The 24,762-nt window shown below is 37.7% G+C and overlaps 2 long non-coding RNA genes across 2 annotated transcripts in view; both read right to left on the reverse strand.

The window, feature by feature from the left end:
* The window catches only part of LOC108520035 (uncharacterized), a 53,358-nt gene that overhangs the window by 21,405 nt on the left and 7,191 nt on the right, over positions 1-24,762 (reverse strand). The gene's annotated exons all lie outside the window — the stretch shown is intronic.
* On the reverse strand, positions 11,059-13,495 carry LOC108520036 (uncharacterized). Its single transcript, XR_001882811.1, has 3 exons — positions 13,329-13,495; positions 11,971-12,014; positions 11,059-11,346 (listed from the first exon to the last, which is right to left on the reverse strand). It is a non-coding gene; the product is annotated as an uncharacterized LOC108520036 (long non-coding RNA).

A 24,762-nucleotide genomic window follows, 5' to 3' on the forward strand; every position in this document is an offset into this window, starting at 1 on the left:
GGGCTGAGACAATGGGGTTTTCTAAATATACAATCATGTCATCTGCAAACAGGGACAATTTGACTTCCTCTTTTCCTAATTGAATACCCTTTATTTCTTTCTCCTTACTGATTGCCCTAGCCAGAACTTCCAACACTATGTTGAATAGGAGTGGTGAGAGAGGGCATTCCTGTCTTATGCCAGTTTTCAAGGGGAATAGTTCCAGTTTTTGCCCATTCAGTATGATATTGGCTGTGAGTTTGTCATAAATAGCTCTTATTATTTTGAGTATGTTCCATCAATACCGAATTTATTGAGAATTTTTATCATGAAGGGCTGTTGAATTTTGTCAAAGTCTTTTCTGCATCTATTGGGATAATCATGTGGTTTTTGTCTTTGGCTCTGTTTATATGCTGGATTACGTTTATTGATATGCGTATGTTGAACCAGCCTTGCATCCTAGGGATGAAGCCCACTTGATCAAGGTGGATAAGCTTTTTGATGTGCTGGTGGATTTGGTTTGGCCTGGCTTGTATTTTATACAATTTCAGAAATAAGTGTGTGTAACTTAACTAACCAGAGAAAGTACATGTGCATACCATATTTCATCAAATCAACAACAACATAGTTTATGAGATACACAATTATCTTTTGTTTCACTGGGAAGAAACGCTGCCCATTGGAGCCATGACCTGATGTTAATTGCCATTGATTATAAGATGACTCACAATTTCAGAAGTGTTAAAATGTAAAGAAATTGCTTTAGAATGAATGGATTACAGTATTTTGTATAATCAATGTTTTTAATTTTCCTATTAAAGTATCATTTGCATACATTAAATCCACCCATGTTAGTGTACCGTTCTGTGAGTTTTGACAAATGAAAAGTTACATAATTACCCTGCCACCAAAAGCAAGACACAGAACAGTTCCATCACTCTTTAACATTCTCCCATGTTCCTTTGTAGTCATTTCCTCCCCATATCATGAGGCTGACAACTATGAACCTCTGCTTTATTCCCATAGTTCTCCCTTTTCCAGAATGTCATGTAAAAATAATCATATATTATGCAGCCTTTAAGTTTGACTTCTTTCACTTGGCGTGATACTTTTGAGGTTTATCTATATTCTTGTGCATATCCATGGTTCATTCCTTTTTTTTTTTTTTTTTTTTTTTGCTGAGTAGCATTTCATTGTGTAAATGAAACACAATTAGCTTTTCATTCATTAGTTAAAGGACCTTTAGACATTTAGGTTGGTTTGAGTTTTGGAGAATACAAATAAAACTGTCATAAACATTTATCTACATTGTTTTTGTCAGAATATAATATTTGTTTGTTTCTTTTCTTTTCTTTTCTTTTCTTTTCTTTTCTTTTCTTTTCTTTTCTTTTCTTTTCTTTTTGAGACAGACTCTTGCTCTGTTGCCCAGGCTGGAGTGCAGTGGCATGATTTGGGCTCACTGCAAACTCTGCCTCCCAGGTTCAAGAGATTCTCCTGCCTTAGCCTCCCGAGTAGCTGGGATTACAGGGGTGCACCACTGTGCCTGGCTAATTTTTTGTATTTTTAGTAGAGACGGGGTTTTGCCATGTTGGCCAGGCTGGTCTTGAACTCCTGACCTCAAGTAATCTGCCCAACTCAGCCTTCCAAAGTGCTGTGATTACAGGTGTGAGCTACTGTGCCTGGCCAGAATATAATTTCTTATTTCACTTGGGTATATACTGAGTAACAGCTTGCTGGGTCATGTACTAAGTGTGTGTTTAACGTTATTAAAAACTGACAGACTGTTTTCCAAAGTGGCTACACCATCTTGCATTTCCTCCAGCCATGTTTGATAGTTCCAGTTGCTTCACATTCTTGCTAGCAGCAGTGAATATTGTCAAGTTTTGTTGTTATTTCTATTCTGATAGGTAAATAGTTACATTTTCCAGTAGTTTTCCTAGTGACAAATTGGGTTGAGCGTCTGTTCAGTTGCTTATTTGCCATGTGTACCTCTTCTTTGGTGAAGTGTCTGTTCAAATATTTTGCCTGTTAAAAGAAATTGGTTGGTTGTTTGCTCAAAATTGAGTTTTGAGAATCCTTTATATATTCTGAATACAAATCTTTTATCAGATTGTGATTTACAGTTTCAGCAAGTTCCCAGGTGCTGCTGATACTGCTGTGGTTTGGGGAGTAGAAATAGCTGCCCACAGGGCTTCTTAAACTTTAACGTCCATAAAAACCACCTGGGGTGAGATGGGACCCAGTAGATCTGGGGCACATCTGAGATTCGGCACTACCAACCAGCTCTAAGAAGAACTCTGATGCTTCTGTGTTCACAGTTTTGGCAGAAAGGGCTTAGGGAAACCACAGAAGGATTCCAAGGAAGAGTTACATTTCAGCCAAGATTGAAGGATGAGTATATTTCTCCAGAAAGATACAGGATAGAGAATAATAGAAGGCGAGAGAGGAAGAAAAGAGAAGGATAATTTTGCAGAGGGCATAACATGACCCATGCCAGGTCGAATGAAAAAGGCAAAGACATTGGGGATAGAAGATGACCTGTTACTGAGAGGTAAGTCATATTACAAAAGTCATGTTTGAATTTTCTTTCCTGTAGGTAGAAGTGCATTGAAATATTTCAATCGGGACAGTCATGTGATCAGACTGTCAGTACCGAAATGTGTCTCTGATGGTGGAATAAAAGTATGATTGGAAAAGAAACTGGAGGTGGAAAACCAGTTGTTGCAATTGTGCAGTGAGAAATGACAGATGTTTTAATTAAGGAATTACAATGGGGTGAAAGAGGAGGAGCCACATTAAGAGATGTTTAGGAAGAACAATCAACATGACTAGGTAAAAACTGGATGAAGGGGAGAGAGCAGGGGAAAGCTAGATGCAAACTGGATGGTGTTATTTACCAGAATAAGGAATGTGTGTTTAAGGACTAAGTTTTGTGCAGAAGATGACCAGGTTCGTCAGATATGCTGAGGTTAAGATAATTCCTGTATAGCCACCTGCAAATGTCTACAAGATATTTGTAAAAGAATGGAGGGCAGAAGAGACGAATGGGTCGAAGTCATGAACTTGGTAGTAATCTGGTTCTGAGTGTTAATTGAAGTGAAGTTCTTTGATGAAATCTACAGAATACAAAAGAGATTAAAAGAGCCAAAGTCTCTTTTGGATCCAAGAGACACTCACATCCAAGAGGTAAATGAAAGAAGGGATCCAGTGAAAGAAAGGGAGGCATTTCTTTCAATAGGGGAAATTATTTTAATTTGAAATTCAGCGAGGAGGCAATATCAGTCTCAAGGAGTTGATTTGAAATTCTTTCTTTTAATATTTAATATATATGTTCACCCCTTATAGGCAGTAGATAAAATATTCTCCATTTTCATAATTTTCCTAAGATAAAAGATAATGATCATTTAATGTATGTTTAACTTTTGGTTTGTGGAAGGTCTTTCATGCTTTGTTTTCTATTTAAGTCTTCAATTACTCCTCAGTAGAGAGCAAAACAAGAAAAATTGTGATTTCCTTCCTTGCATCTAAATCTGTATTTAATAACTGAATGTCTGCAAACAGTACCAGGCAATGCAGTAATTATAAGATTACTAAAGGGCATTGTTGGTATGAACATATTTCATTTAGATGCAAACTTTGGTGCTGTATTTCAGACACTTCTGAAATACACTGATCCATACTAGAAATTAGCAGAGATTTATAACATATTGATACTAACGGTTCATCACATGTTTACAAATATTTCTCTACTGTTTGCTCCCAAGATAACAATTACTGTAGGCTTATGAAAGGGCATGATCTAGCTCTTCTGCTCCATATTATGTTTCAAGAAGGACTTGAATTGAAGGACTTACAATGGAATCTTTAACCACATAGATTAAGTACTGATTCTTCTATGTCTTAGATATTATTCTTGGGCAAGTTGGTTCAGTTTATTTCAACAATTTTTTTTACTAAATTTTTATTATTACCAAGTACTGGAGAAACAAAGCTAAATGAAATATAAATATGCATAGAACATTTCATAATAATAAGAGAAGTAGGCACAGGGAGCTGTGAGTTTGAAAGAGATTCTTCTTATTCAGCTTGAATAAGAGGTGGCCAGCATTTCTGGAGGAGAAGATGCCCGAGGTGATTTTTAGTCATGGAAGTCATCACCTTTTCTCCACTCCAAACCTGGTCACACATGTTCGTGTCTAAAACCCTCTTTTATTCCACTAAAAGAGAACAAAAATGCAGTGCAGAATGAATAATAGGGTGTGCCTGGGGAACCAAATGTAGTTTCGTATTACCAGAAATTAAAACATGAGATGTGGATTTCTCGAAGTTCAGTCAGATGTCATGGAGGCTTCATAGGCTGGGATGAAAGCTTGGCATGTAATTGAAGTGATTTGTTGACATAAGAAAAGTAGTCACAGTTAAATCTGCATTGCTGTTACATAACTCTGGTGGCAGTGTGTAGGGTGTATTTGAAGGGGGTAAATCTGGAACCATTTTTAGTGCTTCAATGAGGCATGATAAGGGCTTGAACTTGGCCATGACAAAGTCTGGGAAAGGAAGGGCACAATTAAGAAAAAGTAAGGAGGCAACTACTTATGACAGTGCTTGTTGAGCTAGAAAAAGCACAGCTTTAAGAGTGAGTGAGGCCTGAACTTGAACCCCAGCTTAGTTACTTAAAAGCTTGAGCCTTTTACAAGTGACAGTAATTCTTGATTTTCTATAATCCTGAAAGCAAGGGTAACTTTGCTTTGTGTCATCCTAGAGATTAGGCATAATTTAAAGCACCTAAAATAAATAATTACCAAAGGTCGGTTCCTGGTTAACATAAGTTTCCCCTATACTTCCTTGTACCTAAATTCCCCCTGTACCTACTTTCTTGTACCTAAATTCCCCTACACTTCCTTTTACCTAATCCTTGCCCTCTGCCTCAGGGTAAGAGAGCAGCTGCTTTTAGCTTATTCTCCCCAGAAGCTATGCAGAGCCTTCTGACCTATCAGAAGGTTTGCCCCCTCTCCATATTTCTCCCACCACACTGACCAATCTCCTACATGACCTTTTAGGCTCTTAGCTTAAATGCCATGTGAATAGGGTCATTGTTTTAGGTTATGGATTTCTTCTTATTAAGGGACACTATGTAAGAGTCCTTTCAAAACTATCATAGAGAGAAATACTTGTTATAAATAATAATAATAATAATAATAATAGCAAGCAGGGTGAAAAACAGTGGCTGGAAGAATGTCATCTGTCAGTGGATATGCTCATTCATGGGCAGGCTCTACTTTTCATGTGTTAACTCTTCCCATTTTACAGATAAGAACACGTAGAGAGGCTGAGGTGGGCAGATCACAAGGTCAGGAGATCAAGACTATCCTGGCTAACATGGTGAAACCCTGTCTCTACTAAAAATACAAAAAATTAGCCGGGCGTGGTGGCGAGTGCCTGTAGTCCCAGCTACTCGGGAGGCTGAGGCAGGAGAATGATGTGAATCTGGGAGGCAGAGGTTGCAGTGAGCCAAGATCACACCACTGCACTCCAGCCTGGGCAACAGAGCAAGACTCTGTCTCAAAAATAAAAAAACAAACAAACCCCCCCCCCCAAAAAAAACCAAACCAAACCAAACAAAACAAAACATGTAGAGAAAACCATGGAAATTAATAAGCTTTTCAGAAAAATATACGCTCTCCCACTTCATATTCAAAGTTTAAACTTGACATGGATGTTGAGGACTTGAATAGAAAGAGAAGTAACCTGATTTCTGCTTCTCAAATGCATTTTGAGATCCTTCTCATGTCCCCAAGTTTGATATCAGGTGTTCTATTCTGAAGTGGCATAGCCTTGGTGGACTCTTCTCATTGGGTGAATTACCACCAAGATTAGTAATTATTATTAGAATTATTGTGATGGATAAATTCAGTTGTAATTATCATTATGGTTTATCTAATTTTCCCTGCTGGTTTGTGTTAACACATTTTGGTAAGACTACAAGTAACTGTCTCCAGTTAAAAACGAAAAGTTAAATGCACTCTGAGAATTATTTCATATATCTATTATCTACCTTCACTTGTGATATCAAAGAAGTAGTGCATAGGGCACAGATGCTTCAGCAATGTTGAGTGTATAAGTCATACATCGGTTGGAATAGAAAGAGTTTTGAAGTGCTCTAAATCCAACTCAGACTGGTACTAACTTATGAATAAGCAATATTTTTTTGGACAACTATTGAGTATCATGTCCATATGTGTTTTTCCAAAGGCTTTTAAATGGTGTTTTGATTCTAAGTGTCAATTGCTGCATTTCATCAAGTAACTGCCACAGGCCCCTGCCCAAACATAGCATTTTTGATGACTCTGTTACCAATAAGCAAGATTTAAAAACAAAACAAAACAAAACAAACCAGCCGTCAGTCGAAAGTTTGTCTGTTGGTCTACTTTCTAAAGGGTCAGCAAATGAGTTACAGATGGATCAGTATTTACGTTCCTTGACAAGTCCTGAGGGCCTGGTGGATGTTTCCTCAGGTACCACAACACAGTATTTAAGGTTTCCATTTGAAAGGAGACCCTGCTTAAGAGAGAGTAGGAGGAAGGGGGCTGAACATCGAGCTGTGGGAGTGTGAGTGATTCAGCACCCTTTTCTCTAGGGTGGACTTTGTAACACCCTTTGTAACACAGAGAGATCTGTGTTTGTCTGGGGTGGTTGTGGCCAGTCACACTGGCTTCCTTTCAGCTTCTCCTTTCCCTCCTCAGAGACTTGTCCTACCAGTGACACTCTGACATGAATCTTCAGGTGGACATTGTCCTTCCACTCTATAGGGCTTGGCCCAAATATCACCTCTTTTTTTTTTTTTTTTTTTTTTTTGAGACGGAGTTTCGCTCTGTCGCCCAGGCTGGAGTGCAGTGGCCGGATCTCGGCTCACTGCAAGCTCCGCCTCCTGGGTTCACGTCATTCTCCTGCCTCAGCCTCCTGAGTAGCTGGGGCTACAGGGGCCCGCCACCACGCCTGGCTAATTTTTTGTATTTTTTAGTAGAGACGGGGTTTCACCGTGTTAGCCAGGATGGTCTGGATCTCCTGACCTCGTGATCTGCCTGCCTCGGCCTCTCAAAGCGCTGGAAATATCACCTCTTTACAGACAGTGTTTCTGATCATCTTCTCCAAGCAGATGCCGCTTACTCCTCTTTGCCATTGCACTCACCTATTTTCTTCACATCATCTCTTGCAAGTTCTGTGTATGTAGACTTTAAGAAATGACCAGTCATCCCTTTTGGGCTGTAACTTCAAGAGTCCATGTCTGTTTGGTTCTTCAGTGTTCATTTACTACAGATCATTGCACATAGCACTCAGTAAATGTTTATTAAATAAATGTTGAATGAAGGGTTTTATGGAATGAACGTATTTCCCACCTTAATTCTTTATTTATCTCCTTGATTAATGTTTGTTGTTTATGATAACTTTTCAAAATTTATTAAATTTAACCAAATTACTGCTATTTTAGTGGAAAACATTATCTTTTCATCTTTAAAAACAAAAGAATTAGCATCAGAGTTCATTTTGGAAAGAGAACTTTTGCTCTAGAAAAATAGCTATATAGGCCACTTCAGTTGGGTTAGGAGAAACACCAAAAGTATGGCTTATACCATTAAAATGGAGAAATGCTGCTCGGTGAAATGTTCAACTGAATATGTTTGTCATAATCTGAGGCTGGAGGAGGGAGCCATGTCACGTGGTGAGACTCTGAAACTTTCTAAGAAAGGACTTAACAATTAAGCAGATGAACAGTTTCTTGAAGCAGGGTAGTCAAAATCTTTAGAGAGCACAGTTGTCTAATATCTGCTTTAAAGTTGTTAACATGTTCTGACATAAACTGCTTTTATAGCATCAAACTTTGGAAAAATCTGCATCTCTCTTTCGGGGTCTTAATCTCTGGAGTATTGTTCTTATTTTTGTTATCATTGAGAATGTGACTCATATGTCTGCACCTTTTCCAAACCCAGTCAAGTCTGGGGAAACACCTGCTAAATATAAAATCCACACACTTAAGGGCATTTACTTTTTCTCAATACACCAAACATGCAGTTAAGAAGTGAATGTCATGAAGTGGACATTTGAAAAAATCATTCCTTTCTTGAGATGTAAAAATTAGTAAGGAAAACTCAAGTTTTACCTTTTGGTTCAAAATTATAGGTGGGTAAGACCTTGTTAAAATATATAAATTCATAAATTATCATGATTGCCAAGCCACACATAAAATTATGCTTTTGCTTATACAAAATGAGCCTGATTGTACATTTACAGTTCTGTGGGCATTATGGCTTGCCCTCTTAAACCTCAGAGGAGAGAAAATTCTCCTCCAGCTACCATTTTGCAGAAAAGTATCTCTTTCTTTGAGATGCCTGTAATACATGGCTGCAGAACAGATTCAAGGAGGGCTTTCGAAATGGGTTTAAAGCAGGTTCATATCTGGTTTTTCAGCTGATTTTATATTCACATATTTTCTTTTGAATTACTCAGTTTTGCTTTAGTTGTCCAGTGTTCTGCACCAGGATTATTTATGTGCAGCTGAGCCCCAGGGAGATGGTAATGATTAGAGGAAAAGAGCAAAGGATTTATACTTTGGAATCAGCCACAACAGGGATAGCTTAGTCATGTTGCTTAACATCTATGAAAATCATTTTGCTCAACTGTAGAACAGATTTATTTATGATTACTTTTGCTACATTAGGCAAAAAAGGGTACATTTTGAGAGTTGAATGGTTAAAGTATGCAAATTAGGCTATTAGCTTATTCTCATATCTGCAACTCTCTCTGCATGAAACATCTTTCTCTCTCCTGTTTATTTACTTGGTTAAATTCTTGTCCTTCAAAGTGCATTTCCCTTGACACAGAGCCTTTCCTGACTTGTTGGTGTCTATTACATGCCCCTTCTTTTATGTCCAGTTTCTTGACTTAACATATGGTTTTGAAATTGTTTCTTGACTTGCCCATTTCCCACATTTGTCTCTGAGTTCCAAGAAGGCAGGAATCTTACTTTTTAAAATCATTTTGCCCTCCATGTCAATTACAAGCATCACTCTGATGGACAGTCAGCTCTCAATAAATATTGACCTAATGATTTATTTGTTGATTCTTCATGTAGTATTTACATTTTCAAGGATGAATAATCAACTATGTTTAAAAATTTGGCATTATGGCCGGGCGCAGTGGCTCAAACCTGGCGCAGTGGCCAAAACCCTGTAATCCCAGCACTTTGGGAGGTGACGACGGCACGGATCACGCAAGGTCAGGAAGAGTCGAGACCCATCCCTGGCTAACACGGTGGAAACCCGCTGTCTCTACTCAAAAAATACAAAAAATTACCCGGCGCGTGGTGGGCGGGCGCCTGTAGTCCCAGCTACTTGGAGGCCCTGAGGCAGGGGAATGACGTGGAACCCGGGAGGTGGAGCTTGCAGGTGAGCCGAGAATCACGCCACTGCCACCCTCCAGCCCTGGGTGACAGAGTGAGACTCCTTTTTAAAAAAAAAAAAAAAAAAAAAAAAAAAAAAAAAATTTTGTCATTACAATTACATACTTTGTTTCTGGTTTTACATAAACTTTTTAACAGAAGAATAATGGAATGTTAGATCAGAAAGAGGTCTTGGAATTTGTGTAATTCAGTAACAGAATTTTGCATAGGAGAAAATGAAAATCAAGAGAAATTAATCAATAATTAATAATTAATGACAGAACCAGTATTTTAGAGAGTCAGGCTCTGTTCAAAGGGGAATGTTTATGGGTTTGAGGTCAAATGTGTATTAAACTCTGAATTAGTAACTTGGCTCTGGCTTAGACATTGACCTTTCCAGTCTTCAGTTTCTTCACCTGTAATACAAAGAGGATATTCAGGAAAGAGGATGTTCTTGTGGTGATTAAACAAGTTAATATACAATAAAGTGTATATAATTGCACGAAGATATATAACAATAGTCACAACTAGTTATTCTTAGGATTCTTATTCAAGAACTCTTGATGCTGCCTCTGATTCCAACAGAAAACACTTAATCAAGACTCTGAATGACTATTCAATGCCACAACAGATAGGTGTGAATAGCCTTTCTAGTTTTAAAAAGGACCTTTGCAATTAAGTTATTAAGTGCTCCTGCAAATACCTACTAAGAAAACAACTGCCCATTTGATTTCTATCCAGTCTCTCTCTTTTCCTTCAGTTTAATTTTCCAGCTTCAAGGTTGTTAAATAGTACATGCTGTCTTGATTCTGACCTGCAAATAACAAGCTGTCGTGTGAATTTCTTCCTAAATTAAAGATAATTAGAAGGGCTCATTTCTTGTGATTAATGTTTGGAAGAGAACTGGGACTAGAATATTCTTGGCTTATTATTTTGCCATTCTAAAATAATGCTGACATTTGATTCTCATGCTAAGCTATTCTAAACACTTCTTAGCCATCAGAAATCTAATATGTGGGAGCTTGTGCTAGCACGTAAATGTTTAGGGTTGATATTCAGAGTTAAATCTTAATGTTACTTAGTGGTAGACAGTGATAGTAAGGGGAAGAAAAAAAGAAGGCAGGAAGGGAGTGCCCTTGTGTCTATACCTTTTCTTATCTGAATAATAAATTCATGCATAAATTTTATACATGAATGCAGAAACTTTTCTCTTGGGTTCCTAAAGTCAGGCAACCCTGGTCATCTAGATGTTGTTACAGCTATGACTTCTTTCTTATTAAAGATAAGCATGATTGTACCTCATCACTGGAAGAGGTTGTTCCTTCATGCTGGGCTCACCTTCACGTTTTATGTGACATTCTTAACAGTTTTACTTCTGCATGCAGCTACTTTTGCCATCAAGTCCAAAGCAAAGTCAAAGGATTAATAGTTCACAACACTTCCAACTACTCTGAAAGATGTATAGAATTGGTTTTAAATTAATGTCTCTAATTTTTAGAAAATTTTCTAGAGAATATAATTCACTTTCTTTTAATTACTCTTCAGTTTTAATTATTTGCTACCGAGGCAAAAATTTAGTCTAATTTTCTGCCATCTGAAGATCTTGCAGGTGGCTACAGTCTTTATAAGGCTTCTGATCTCATTTGAACATGAACTTGCTGTAGTTCCTTAGCCAATATGTTTCCCAGTTCCTTCACTAACCAGTTTGTCTCCTTTTAGGTGCACATCAGTTTTCCAGTGTTTCTCTAAAAGGGTGGAGGCTACAGACACACTATTTGAAGCCCTTGACCTCATGCCACTCATACATGAAATTAATGTTTCTATTTCTCTCTTTGCTGACTCTCTTTCCAGGGTTCCTTGTCTCTTTCTTGGCTTCTTCATTGCTTTCCTTTCCTACTGAATCTTCCTTCTTTTTGTTACTCTCCTAGAACCTAGAAAAAATTACATTAAGTAGTTTTCTAGCTTGTTTTAGTATGTTCATTATTAACTGTTAACTACGTTTTCACAAAATAATCTATACTTTGTGGAATAAATGAATAAATTACAAAACTATTTAACTTAACAGAAGTTTCCAAGGGGAAAGTAAAAGTTCATATTCCCCACTACTATCCTCCTGTTCTACTCCCTAAAGATAAGCACCATTAATGGTGTTTATCTTTATACTTAGAAAGTATATATGTGTATATGTGTATGTATACATGTATATGTGTGTATATATATACATACTTTCATATATACATATATACTTTCTAAGTATAAATGTATATATACACACATATATATGTATATATACATACAGCTTATAAGATATATATCTTATATACAAGGCTACATATCTTAGCCTTGATATATTTTTATATGATATATTTATATAAACATATTTGTTTGTTTATTTGTATCAAATAGATACATGCCAGATCTGTATTAGTCTGTTTTCACACTGCTATAAAGACATAACTGAGACTGGGTAACTGATAAAGAAAAGAGATTTAACAGGTTCACAGTTCTGTGGGCTATACAGGCTTCCACTTCTGGGGAGACCTCGGGAAACTTACAATCATGGTGAAGGTGAAGGGGAATCAAGCATGTCTTCACATGGCTGGCAGGAGAAAGAGAGAGAGCAAAGCGGGAGGTGCTACACAATTTCAAACAACCAGGTCTTGTGAGAACTCTATCATGAGAACAACAAGGGGGAATTCTGCTCCTATGATTTAATCACCTCCCACCAGGCCCCTCCTCTAACATGGGGAATTACAGTTCAACAAGAGATATGGGTGGGGACACAGAGCCAAACCATATCAAGGTTCAAATTGTGTGTGTGTGTCTGTTTATTTTCTTTCTTTTCTTTAAAACAGAGTGTCACTCTATCACCCAGGCTGGAGTGCAGTGGTAAGATCATGGCTTATTGTAGTTTCTACCTCTTGGGTTCAAATGATCATCTTGCTTCAGCGTCCTGAGTAGCTGGGACCGTAGGTCCATGCCACTATGCCCAGCTAGTTTTTCATTTTTTGTAAAGATGGAGTCTCACTATGTTTCCCAGGCTGGTCTCAAACTCTTGGCCTCAAGCAGTTCTCCCCTGGGCCTCCCAACGTGTTGGGTTTACAGGAGTGAGTAAATATGCCTGGCCCCCAATTTCAAATAAGAGCCTCTAGTTGTGCAAATAACTAAGTTTAATTTTTATACATGAATTTAATTTTTTATGGAACTCCCATTATTCTGATTGCCTCTAAGTTCTGGGAGACCAAATAGCATCAAGGAGATGGGGTCAGCTCATCTGTGTCAGTGTCATATTTCTATATGGGCCTCTACCTGTCACTTTTTGTTTGTTTCTTGGATCATCAGCATGGCCCTATCTGGTCATTTATTCTCCCCAGTTTTTTGCCTTACACTTGGGCATTTATTATTGAACACCAAAAGCCAAAAAATTGATTTTTTAAATATAATCTTGTATATTTTTCTGCATTATCCTCTTCTGGAGACATAGAACTCACTAGCTGCTGCCTAAATGAAGATAAATGTCAGAGTAACAGCATGTATATGAAAAAATTAAATATATTATCCTATACTATATAAATATGTTAATTGAATATTCAGTGGGAATTTCCTGTTTTTGTGGTATTTTGACTGAAGCCTGGAAGATGAGAATAATAGATTATAAAGTACCTGCACATTTTCAAGAGAGGCAGAAAATCAAAGGGCTTGCTAAGAAGTGGCTAAATTAGTCTGTGGACATCCACCCCCTGCCGCCACCACCCTTACCATCCAATCTATATAAACAGAAAAGCAGAAATTTAAGATAATGTATTAAGGAAAGGTAATTTATAGAAGTAAGGAGTGCTTTGGTCTTTTTTCTTCCCTATGCAGGTGTTGCCATTATTCCAGGGTAGGTAGGAGGAGACACCGAGAAAATCACTTAGAGCAATCTGGGAAGGTTCTTGCAAGGAAGCAGTGGCTTCTCACTATCCAACTGGAGTCTTTTTGAGCTGCTGAAACACAGGGCCATTTCTGAGGACACAGGGATGGAGCACTCCAAGTTATTGGAAGAGCTTGAAATGCATCCTTTTTGTCTGAGGCCAGGGGTTGTAAGGAGAATGTCAATGACAGTTGCTTCAGAAGTCATGGAAGTGGGAGGTAGGAGGGAATTCTGGAGCTGCTCAAGAGGCTGGAGACAGAGAGAGAGAAAGAGAAGAGGAGAGAGAGAGAGAGAGAGAGAGAGAAAGGCAAGTCTACTTTTCCACTATTTTATGGAGCCTATAGGGCAAAGGGAAGCAGTTAGGTTGAGCTGTCCTGATGAGACACTGCCCCAGGTTGCAGCTTTCTCCAGATAAGAGATCCTAGGAGTGAGGAACTGTGAGGTGGGTAGGTCACTGGGGGCTGAGACTAAGGGAAGAATCAAGAGGTCAGTCAGAGAGTACATCAGCCATGTAGGGAAACTATGAAATGATTCTTTTCCTCTAATCTCCATTCCAGTTGCACTGAGTGTGGAAGATTCCCCGAACCATAAAACCAGCAAGTTTTTATTAGCGATTTTCAAAAGGGGAGGGAGTGCACGAATAGGGTGTGGGTCACAGAGATCACATACTTCACAAGGTAATACAATATCACAAAGCAAATGGAGGCAGGGGGAGATCACAGGACCACTGGATGAGGAGAAATTAAAATTGCTAATGAAGTTTCGGGCACCCATTGTCTTACCAGGAAACAGGGTTTGAGAACAGATAACCTGTCTGACCATAATTTATTAGGTGGGAATTTTCTCACCCTAATAAGCCTGGGAGCACTATAGGAGACCGGGGCTTATTCCATCCCTTCGGCTTCTAAAAGACAGGACGCCTTAAAAAGGGGCCATCTATAAGCCTACCTTCAGGGCACATTCTCTTTCTCAGGGATGTTCCTTGCTGAGAAAAAAGAATTCAGCGATAGTTCTCCTATTTGCTTATGAAAGAAGAGAAATATAGCTCTGTTCCATCCGGCTCAGCGGAGGCCAGTTCAAAGTTACCTCTCTTGTTTCCTGAACATCGCTGTTATCCTGTTCTTTTTTAAGATGCCCAAATTTCATATTGCTGAAACACACATGCTCTACAAACAATTTGTGCAGTTGATACAATCACAGGGTCCTGAGGTGACACTCATCCTCCTCAGTTTACAAAGAAGATGATGGGATTAAGAGATTAAAGTAAAGACAGGCATTGGAAAACACAAGGATATTCATTGGGGAAGTGATAAGTGTCCATGAAATCTTCACAATTTATGTTCTTCTGCTGCGGCTTCAGTCTGTCCCTCCGTTCAGGGTCCCTGACGTCCCGCAACAGTTGATTCTACATGTTCTTTTTCTTTCTGAGACAGGATCTTTCTCTGTCACTCAGGCTAAAGTGCAGTGGCATGACCGTAGCTCACTGCAACCTCAAACTCCTGGGCTCAGGGAATCCTCCTGCTTCAGCCTCCTGAGTAGCTAGGACTACCGGCACATGCCAACCACACCTGGCTAACTTATAAAAATATTTATTGTAGAGATGGGGTTGTGCCTTGGTGCCCAACTGGTCTCCAACTCCTGGGCTCAAGTGTCCCTCCTGACTTAGCCTCCCAAGAGCTGGGATTATAGGCATGAACCACTGCACCTGGCTGCACATCTTGAATAGAGTGAGTAATGCCACAATGAACATGGAAGTGTAAATATCTTATCAAGATACTGATTTTAACTTGTTTGAATAAATATTCAGAAGTGGAATTGCTGGAACATATGATAGTTCTTTTTTAATTTTCTGAGGAGCCTCTATACAATTTTTTAAGCAGCAGCGCTATTTTACAATGCATAGGGTTACAATTTCTTCACCACTTCACCAAAACTTGTTATTTGCTGTTTTTGTTTGTTTTTGTTTTTTTAAATAATGATCATTCTAACAGGTGTGAAGTGATATGTCATTGTGATTTTGATCTGCATTTTTCTGATGCTTAATGATACTGAGCACCATTTCATATACCTGTTGTCATTTGTATGTCTTTGTACAAATGTCTGTTCAGGTTCTCAGGGCATTTTTTAATTGGGTTATTTGCTCTTCTTGCTATTGAGTTGTAGGAGTTCCTACAAAATATACTGGAGAATAAATTTTGTAGGAACTCCTACAACTCAATAGCCATATATACACACACATGCACACGCACACACACATATATGTATATATATACACACACACACTCACTTTAGATACTAACCCCTTATCAGATGTATGCTTTCTAAATATTTATCCCTGTCTGTAGGTTGCTTTTCACTCTGTTGTTTCCTTTGCTATGCAAAGCTCTTTTGTTTGATGTAATTCCACTTAACTATTTTTCCTTTTGTTGCCTGTGCTTTTGATGTCATATTTAAGAAATGCTTGCCAAGGCCAATATAATGAAGCTCTTTCCCTATGCATTCTTCTAGGAATATTATAGTTTCAGGTCTTATGTTTAGTCTTTAAGCCATTTTGAGTTGATTTTTGCATGTGGTATAAAATAAGCATCCAATGTATTCTTTTACATGTGAATTTCTAGTTTTTCCAACACCATTTGTTGAAGAGACTATCTTTTCTTTATAGTGTATTCTTGGTACTCTTGTCAAAGACCTACTGGCCATATACAGGTGAATTTTTTTTTTTTTTTTTTTTTTTTTTTTTTTTTTTGAGACAGAGTCTCACTCTGTTGCCTGGTCTGGAGTGCAGTGGCATGATCTCGGCTCACCGCAACCTCCGCCTCCCAGGTTCAAGCAATTCTCCTGTCTCAGCTTCCCGAGTAGCTACGACTATAGGCGCCCATTACCACACCTGGCTAATATTATTTTTAGTAGAGATGGGATTTCACCATATTGGTCAGACTGATCTTGAACTGCTGACCTCAGGTGATCCTCCCACCTTGGCCTCCCAAAGTGCTGAGATTACAGGTATGAGCCACCATGCCTGGCCATAGGTGTATTTATTTCTGGGCTCTCTAATCTCTTCCATTAGTTTCTGTGGCTGTCCATATGATAATTCCAGTTCCACACTGTTTTAATTACTGTAACTTTCTAACATGTTTTGAAATCAGAAAGTGAAATGCTTCCAGCTTTGTTCTTTTTCCTTAAGACTGTCTTGGCTATTCAGAGTCCTTTGTGGTTTCAGAGTGGTTTGAAGACACCATGTGAGCTAGACTGTGAGCCACCATGCTGAGCAATCATGAATTTTGAGATTGTTTTTGTTATTTCTGCAAAAAATGCCAACAGGATTTTGATAGGGATTGAATAGAACCTGTAGATTGCTTTGGGTAATGGGGACATTTTGACAATATTAAGTCTTCCAATCCATGAACACAGATGTCTTGTTATTTATTTCTTTTCTTCTTTAATTTCTTTCAGTAATGTTTTGTAGTTTTCAGTGTATACATTTTTTCTCCTCAGTTAAGTTCATTCCTGAGCATTTCATTTTTTGATGCTATTGTAAATTGGATTGTTTCTTAATTTCCTTTTTAGGTATTTTGTTGTTAACATATGAAGACACAACTGAGTTTTGCTATTGATTTTGTATGCTGTGACTTTAATAAATTAATTTATTAGTTTTAACAGTTTTTTTTTTCTTTTAAAAGAAAACCTTTAGGGCTCTCTACATATAAGATCACCTCATCTGTAAAAAAAGATAGTTTTATTTCTTCTTTCCTAATTTAGATGCCTGTTATTTTCTTTTCTTGCCTAATTTCTCTGGCTAGGACTTCTGGTGTTATGTTAAATAGAAGTGGCAAAGTGGGCATCCTTGCCTTTTTCTTAGAGGATCTAAGAACAAGGATCTTAGAGGAAAACTTTCAGTATTTTACCATTGAGTTTGATGTTAGTTGTGGGATTTTATATGTGGCCTTCACTATGTTGAGATAATTTCTATACTTCATTTATTGAATGTTTTTATCATGAAAGGGTGTTGAATTTTGTCAAATATTTTGCTGTATTTATTGAGATGCTCATGTAATTTTTTAAAAAGTTGAGATAGAATCTTGCTCTGTTGCCCAGGTTGGAGTGCAGTGGTGCAACCATGGTTCACTGCAGCCTCTACCTCCCGGGCTCAACTGATCCACTTGCCTCAGCCTCCTAAGTAACTGGGACTACAAGCATGCATCATCACACCCAGCTAATTTTTGTATTTTTGTAGGGATGGGGTTTTTCCTTGTTGCCCAAGCTCATGTCAAACTCCTGGGCTCAAGCAATCCACCTGCCTTAGCTTTCCAAAGTGCTGGGATTACAGGCATGAGCCACCACACCCAGCAATAATGTAATTTTTATCCTTCTTTCTGTTAATGTGTTGTACACATTGATTGATTTTTATATGTTGAACCATCTGGCATCCTAGGATAAATTTCACTTGGTCATGCTGTATGGAATACTTTTAATGTGCCATTGAATTCAGTTTGTTAGTACTTTGTTCAGGATTTTTGCTTTTATATTCATCAGGAATACCGTCTGTAGTTTTCTTCTTTTTTTTTCTGCAATGTCTTTATGTGGCTTTGGTATCAAGGTAATTCTGGCCTCATAAAGTGAGGCTGTAAGTATTCCTTTCTCTTCAGTTTTTTGTAAGGGTTGGGAAGGATTGGTTTCAATTCTTCCTTAATGTTCTGGCAGAATTAACCCATGAAGTCAACTGATCCTGGGCTTTCCTTTCTTGAGAGGTTTATGATGACTGATTCCATCTGCTTACTTATTATTCATTTGTTCAGTTTTTTTATTTCTGCATAATTCATACTTGGTAGGTTGCATGTTTCTAAGACATTAGCTGTTTCTTCATGGTTGTCCAATTTTTTGGCATATGCTTAGTTATAGTAGTCTCATACAATCCGTTGAATTTCTGTGGTTTCAGTAAGGTCTCCACTTTTCTAATTTTATTTATTTGAGTCTTTTTTTTCTCAGTTTAGCTAAGGGTTTACCGATTTTGTTGGTCTGTTCAAAAAACCAACTCTTAGTTTCATTGACTTTAAAACATTTTTAATTCATCTATTGCTGCTCATCTTTATTATTTCCCTCCTTCTGCTAACTTTGGATCTCATTTTTTTTTCTAGTTCCTGGAGGTGTGCCATTGGATTTTTTTATTTGAAATATTTTTTTCCTTCTAGAATGTAGGTATTTATCACTATAAACTTTCCTCTTAATACTGCTTTTCTGTATCCCATAGGTTTTGTATATTGTTTTAATTTGCATTTTTCTCAAGGTATTTTCTAATACTCTTTTTGATTTATTTTCAGACTCATTGGTTGTTCAAGACTGTTTTGTTTAATTTCCACATATTTGTGAATTTTCTATATTTTCTCCGGTTATTGATTTCTAGTGTCATTCCGTTGTGGTTGGAAAAGATACTTGGTATGATTTCAGTCTTCTTAAATTTATTAACAGTTTTTCGTTACCTAACATGTGATGTGTCCTGGAGAGAGTTCTGTGTGTGCTGGAGAAGAATTTGTATTCTGTTGCTCTTGGGTCACAGGTTCTGTCTATGTTTGTCAGAACCATTTGGTCTATAATGTTGTTCTGTCATCTGTTTCTTTATTGATTTTCTGTTTGGGAGTTCTATTTGTTAGTGAAAGTGGGGTACTGAAATCTCCTAACATTATTGTAATGTATCTCCCTTCAGCTCTGTCAATATTTCTTCATGTATTTAGGTACTCTGATATAGGATGTATGCATATATATTAATAATTGTTATATGTTCATAGTGAATTAATACTTTTACGATTATGTATTATCCCTCTTTGTCTCTTGTGACAATATTTCACTTAGAGTCTATTTTGTCTGATAAAAGTATGGCCACTCCTGCTCTCTTTTGCTTTCCATTTACATGAAACATTTTTCCATCTCTTGAGTTTCAGCCTATGTGTGTGTCTTTTAACCTAAGTGAGTCTCTTATAGGTAGCATACAATTGGATCATTTATCTTTAAGTTCATTTAGCCACACTATCTCTTTTGATTGGAGAGTTCAATCCATTTACATTTGAAGCAATTATTGTTAGGGAAGGACTTTCTATTGACATTTTATTAATTGTTTTCTGTCTGCCCTGTAGCTTTTTTTGTCCATCTTTTCCTCTCTTGCTATCTTTCTTGGTGTTTTACTGATTTTTTTTATTGTCATGCTTTGATTTCTTTCTTTTGCTTATCTTCTTTTTTTTTATTTTTTTTCTTTTTGAGACGCGAGTCTCGGCAGCGGGCCCCAGGCGGCTGGAGTTGCAGTGGGGCCGCAGATGCTCAGCTCACTGGCAAGGCTCGCGCCTCGCGCCGGGTTTATGCCATTCTTCCCGCTCAGCTCGCCGAGTAGCGGCTGCGGGACTGAAGGCGGCGGGTGGCCCGCCAACTCGCGTCGGCTAGCTTTTTTTGTATTTTGTAGTACGAGACGTTTCGCCCCGTGTTCTAGGCCAGGATGGTCTCGATCTCGCTGAGGCCGCTCGCGATCCACCCGCTCCGGTCCTCCAACAAAGTGGCTGGGATTACCAGGACCTTGAGCGCCACCGCAGCCTAGGTTACCATGTGGCTTACTTAAGGCATCCTTTAGTTATAACAGTCTATTTTAGCTGATAATGACTTAACTTCAATTGCGTAAAAAAATTCTAGACTTTTATCTTGCCCCCATGCATATTTTATGTTATTGATGTCCCAAAATATGTTTTTAGTGTGTATACATTAACATATTTTAGTAAGTATAGTTTTAAAATATTTTCTTTTAACTCCTATGTTAGAATTAAGTGATTTACACACTAGCATTAAAAGATTACAGTATTCTGTATTCATCTATATTATTTACCTTTATTAGCAAGTTTTATGTCTCTTGTTTTCATGTTGCTATTTAGGGTCCTTTTGTTTCAACTTGAAGAATTTCCTTTAGTATTTCTTGCAAGGCAGATCTAGAGATTATGAACTCTTATAGCTTTGGTTTATCTGGTAAAGTCTTCATATTTTATTCATTTTTGAAGGAAAGTTTTGCTGGAGTAGTAGTCTTAGTTGGCAGTACTTTCTTTCAGCACTTTGAATATATCATACATTTCTCTCTGGCCTGTAAGGTTTCTGTTGAGAAATCTGCTGACAGTTTAGTGGGGCCTCCCTTGTATACAAAAAATTGTTTTTCTCTTATTGCTTTCAAAATTCTCTCTTTGACTTGGGGTTTTGACAATTAAATTATGTTTCAGTGTGAACTTCCTAGGGTTCATCTGATTGGGGTCCACTGGATATTTTGGGTCTGGGTTTTTATTTCCTTCTTCAGGTTTGGGAAGGTTTTAGCTATTATTTCTTCGAATAAGCTTTCTTTTTCTTTATCTTTCTTCTTCTCTGATACTTCCATAATGCATATATTGGTCAACTTGATGGTAACCTATAAGTCTCTTAAACTTTCTTCACTCTTTTTCATTCTCTTCTTTTTTCTTCTTTGCCTGGATAATTTCAAATGACCTGTCCTGCTGAGTTTGCTGATTATTTGTTCTGCTTGCTCAAGGTTACTGTTGAATCCCTCTAGTTAATGTTTACGTTCAGTTATTATTTTCTTTAGCTCCAAAATTTCTGTTGGCTTCGTTTTTATATTTTCCTTATCTTTTTTGAAATTTTTAGTTTGTTCATGCATTGTTTGTTTCTGAGCTTATTGAGCACCTTTATGGAAGATTTTTAAAAATTTGAATTCTCTGTCAGGTAATTCATAAACTTCCATTTCATTAAGGTCAGATTCTAAAGATTTATCTTGTTTTTTTCCTTTGGGCCATACTTTTTTGTCCCCACTCCCTGCCCTCTTGAGTCTTTTTGTGGGTATCTATGCATTAGAAAAAATAGCCACCTCTCTCAGTCTTCAAGAACTGGCCATGTACAGGTAAAGGCCCTCACTGTCACCTCAGCCAAATATTCTGGGGGTCTCTCAAGCCTTCTTTGTGTATGCATCTTTTCTGGACTTGTGCATGTAAATTCCCAATTGGAAGACTTTCTGGTTTTATTTTTCAGGAATTTATAATCTCTTACTATTTCTGGTGTCCATCTGCTCTACTGTGGGCTTTTTAGAGAAACAGCATGCCCTGAATTATTTTTGTTGTTGTTGTTGTTGTTCTCAGAGACTCCCAGACATCTAGACTATGCTAGATCCTGTGAGCACTCCAAGACAGGCAAGATAGAATTCAGTCTGGCTGAATTCTGCCTTCAGGCAGCCCCCAGAAAAGCTGAAATGTTGGACTTATGGTCTAGCTTCTTTCTTCCCCAGGAAGAAGTTGGATTTGGGGATTTCTACTGGCTCACTCTTTGCTGAGCTGGAGAAGCTGTGGCAAGTGCGTACATGCTAGTCCACACTTCTGCCTTTGTTCTCAGCTGCTTCATATGTATGGCCTTTTGCTGTCACCATTCAGGTTCAGGCAAGACAGAAAGCAGTCCCTCAGGAAGCCTGCAAAAAAGTTAGAGGGTTGAACGTACAGATCAGTCTCTTCCTTCTCTCCCAAGGAGAAATCTGGGAGTTGAGGGATCATGTGGCACTGTGGCACTGATCATGTGGCCCCGCTCATGGAATAGAATTTATTGTGAGAGGGTGCCTCAAATTTTCTTATTGGTTTTGATGATGCTGGTTTGCCTTTGCCTGTGGTACAGGAGTTTCTCAAGTGGTTTCTGGATTTCTCACAAAGGGAATTTATCTAGGTGTTGTTGTTAAATTTGTGTGTCTATGGGGGTAAGAAAGGTCCAGGCTTCCTGTTCTGCTATCTTGCTCCTGTATGATTTTGAACCAGGTATTTTTTATGGTTCAATTTCTCTCCTCTCTTAGGATACTGATTATGCATTTTACATAAAAGTTTTAAATGATTATCCTAGAATTTGCAACTAATCTCAGCCAACTTTCAAATAACATAATACTGCTTTATGAGCAGTACAGATAGTTTATAACAAAATAATTCAATTCCTCCCTCTCGTTCCTCATAATATTCTTGTCATTCAATTGTCAATATATCACAGTCATCCAATGTATTATTGCTATTATTACTTCAGACAAACAGTTATCTATTCTATCAGTTAAGAATAAGAAGAATATAAGTGTTTTTATCTTAATTTATTCCTTCTCTGATGCTCTTTTTTTCTTTCTATAGATCCAAGTTTCTGACCTATATTATTTATTTTTCTTTGAAGAACTTCTTTGAACATTTCTTGCAGGGCAGGTCTGCTAATGACAAGTTGTCTCAGAGTTTACTTGTTTGAGAAAGCTTTATTTCTACTTAATTATTGGAGACTCATTTTGCTGCTCATAGATTTCCAGGGTTTTTTTTTTCTTTCAAAACTTTAAATAATATACTCCTCTGATATTGTGAAGTATACATTTGGTCTTCCTCCATGTTTCCCAGTATATAGATAGCCTTTAAAATCCTTGCAATCTCTTAAGTGATAAGTACCTTTTTGTATGCTAATGAGATGACTGGTGGCTGGGGACTTCCAGATAACCTGATTGGGACTGGTTGCCAGGGGAATCAACCATGAGATTAGAGGATTGGAACTTTCAGTCTACCCCCTGACCTCCAGGAAAGGGAGAGGGGCTCAAGGTTGAGTTGCTCACTAATGGCCAATGATGTAATCAATCATATATATGTGGTGGAGCTTCCGTAAAAACCTAAAAGCACTGGGTGAGTTTTGAGATCTTCTGGGTTGCTGAACACATGGATGTTTCTGGAGAATGACTCACCTGGGGAAGGCTTGGAAGCTCAACATCTTTTCCCACATACCTTTTGCCCTGTGTATCTCTTCCATCTGGCTGTTTATCTGTACTCTGTAATATTCTTTATAATAAAACAATAAATATAAGTGTTTGTCCAAGTTCTGTTAACCATCCTAGCAAATTAATCAAACCCAAGGAAAGGGTCTTGGGAATGCCCAAAAGAGAGGAAAGATAGAGAGGGCTGGAGTTCACTAAAATTGCCTTTTCCTCACATCACATAAGGCTCTGAAGGACAGATCCTCGTTACAGAGAGCATTCAGAAAAATCTTTCAAAACAGTTATATACCCCTCCTCTAGCCCAAAGTATAAGGGGATTTTTCTTTGATCTGCACCTTGAAAATCTGTTGGAGTTCCTGGAAGTGAATCCATAAAATCGGGGCCCCTCTAAAATTAGGCCCTCAGGAGTTTTTAACACTCAAACTAATACTCACTAAATTTCAGTGATTCAACAAAATTACCATGTAAGTGTTCCTGCCAGTTACTGAATCTAGTGGCTTCAGCTTCAAGTATGGTGATTACAGTCATAACTCTCTGTATTAGCTTGTCTCTAGATTTCAAGGTGTTGATTAGCCCTCTCACCTTAATTCTCTGATGGAACTAAGAAAAGTCATTAATTTGCAGTTTGTACAGCTTTTATCCTATGAGGATGGGAATAATGACTTCAAATCTCTTTACATGTCAGAGTTCAAACTGTAAGTCTCTCCTCATTTTCTTTTAAAGTTCTTCATAGTATCATGAAATTCCCTTTTATGTCCTAAGCTTCCCTCCAGGGAGTTGCATCTTGTGCTCCTCCCCATGCTAGTTGTTCTCTCATCTTGCTTCACAGCTGCCATCTCAGGGCTTGGTGCTTCCTTCCTTGCTTTTCTGGATTTATTCCAACATATTTTTTGGTTCTCATCCTCATTTTGCTATAGTTTATTTTCACAGCTCTCTAAATAAAGGAATGTGGGAAATAACTATCTGAGTCTGTATCTGAAATGTCTCCTAGCATCCAATAATACTGATAAAAATTTTGATGTCCTTCTGATTTTTGTTCTGAAAGTTCATATCATTATGTTTAATCTTTAAAAAAAATCCTCTAGAATGAGCACTAAGTATACTCTTTCCTCTGCAGATCTATGTACTTTAGTATCGGCATATTCCCTTGAATTCTTTGATACTCTCATTTCTGCTTTCTTGGATATCTCCTTCTATGACTTATATTATTCTGGTTTTGGACTTTCTGAATTCATTCTCTACCTTGTTCATCTCTCCCCATTCCCATCTTTTTCTTCTTACTGCACTTTCACAGAACATTCTCTCAATTATATCTTCCAAATATTCTACTAAATTAAAACATTTTAGTAATCATAATTGAAAATTCCAAGAATTGTTCAATCTTCAATCGGGGATTTTTTTTTTTTTCTTTTCTCTCTCTCTCTCTCTCTTTTTTTTTTTTTTTTTTTTTTTTTTTTTTTTTTTTTTTCTTTTTTCTGATTGGTCCTTTGTTTCTTTCTTTGTTTTTGAGACTGGATCTCCCTATGTTACCTAGGCTGGTCTCAAACTCCTGGGCTCAAGTGATTCTCCCATCTTGGCTTCCCAAAGTGCTGGGATTACAGATGTGAGTCACCATGACTGGCTTGATTTTTCCTTTTTTATAACATGTTTTGGTAG

This window comes from Rhinopithecus bieti, unplaced genomic scaffold, assembly GCF_001698545.2.
Source record: "Rhinopithecus bieti isolate Rb0 unplaced genomic scaffold, ASM169854v2 scaffold_48387, whole genome shotgun sequence".
Classification (NCBI taxonomy): Eukaryota; Metazoa; Chordata; class Mammalia; order Primates; family Cercopithecidae; genus Rhinopithecus; species Rhinopithecus bieti.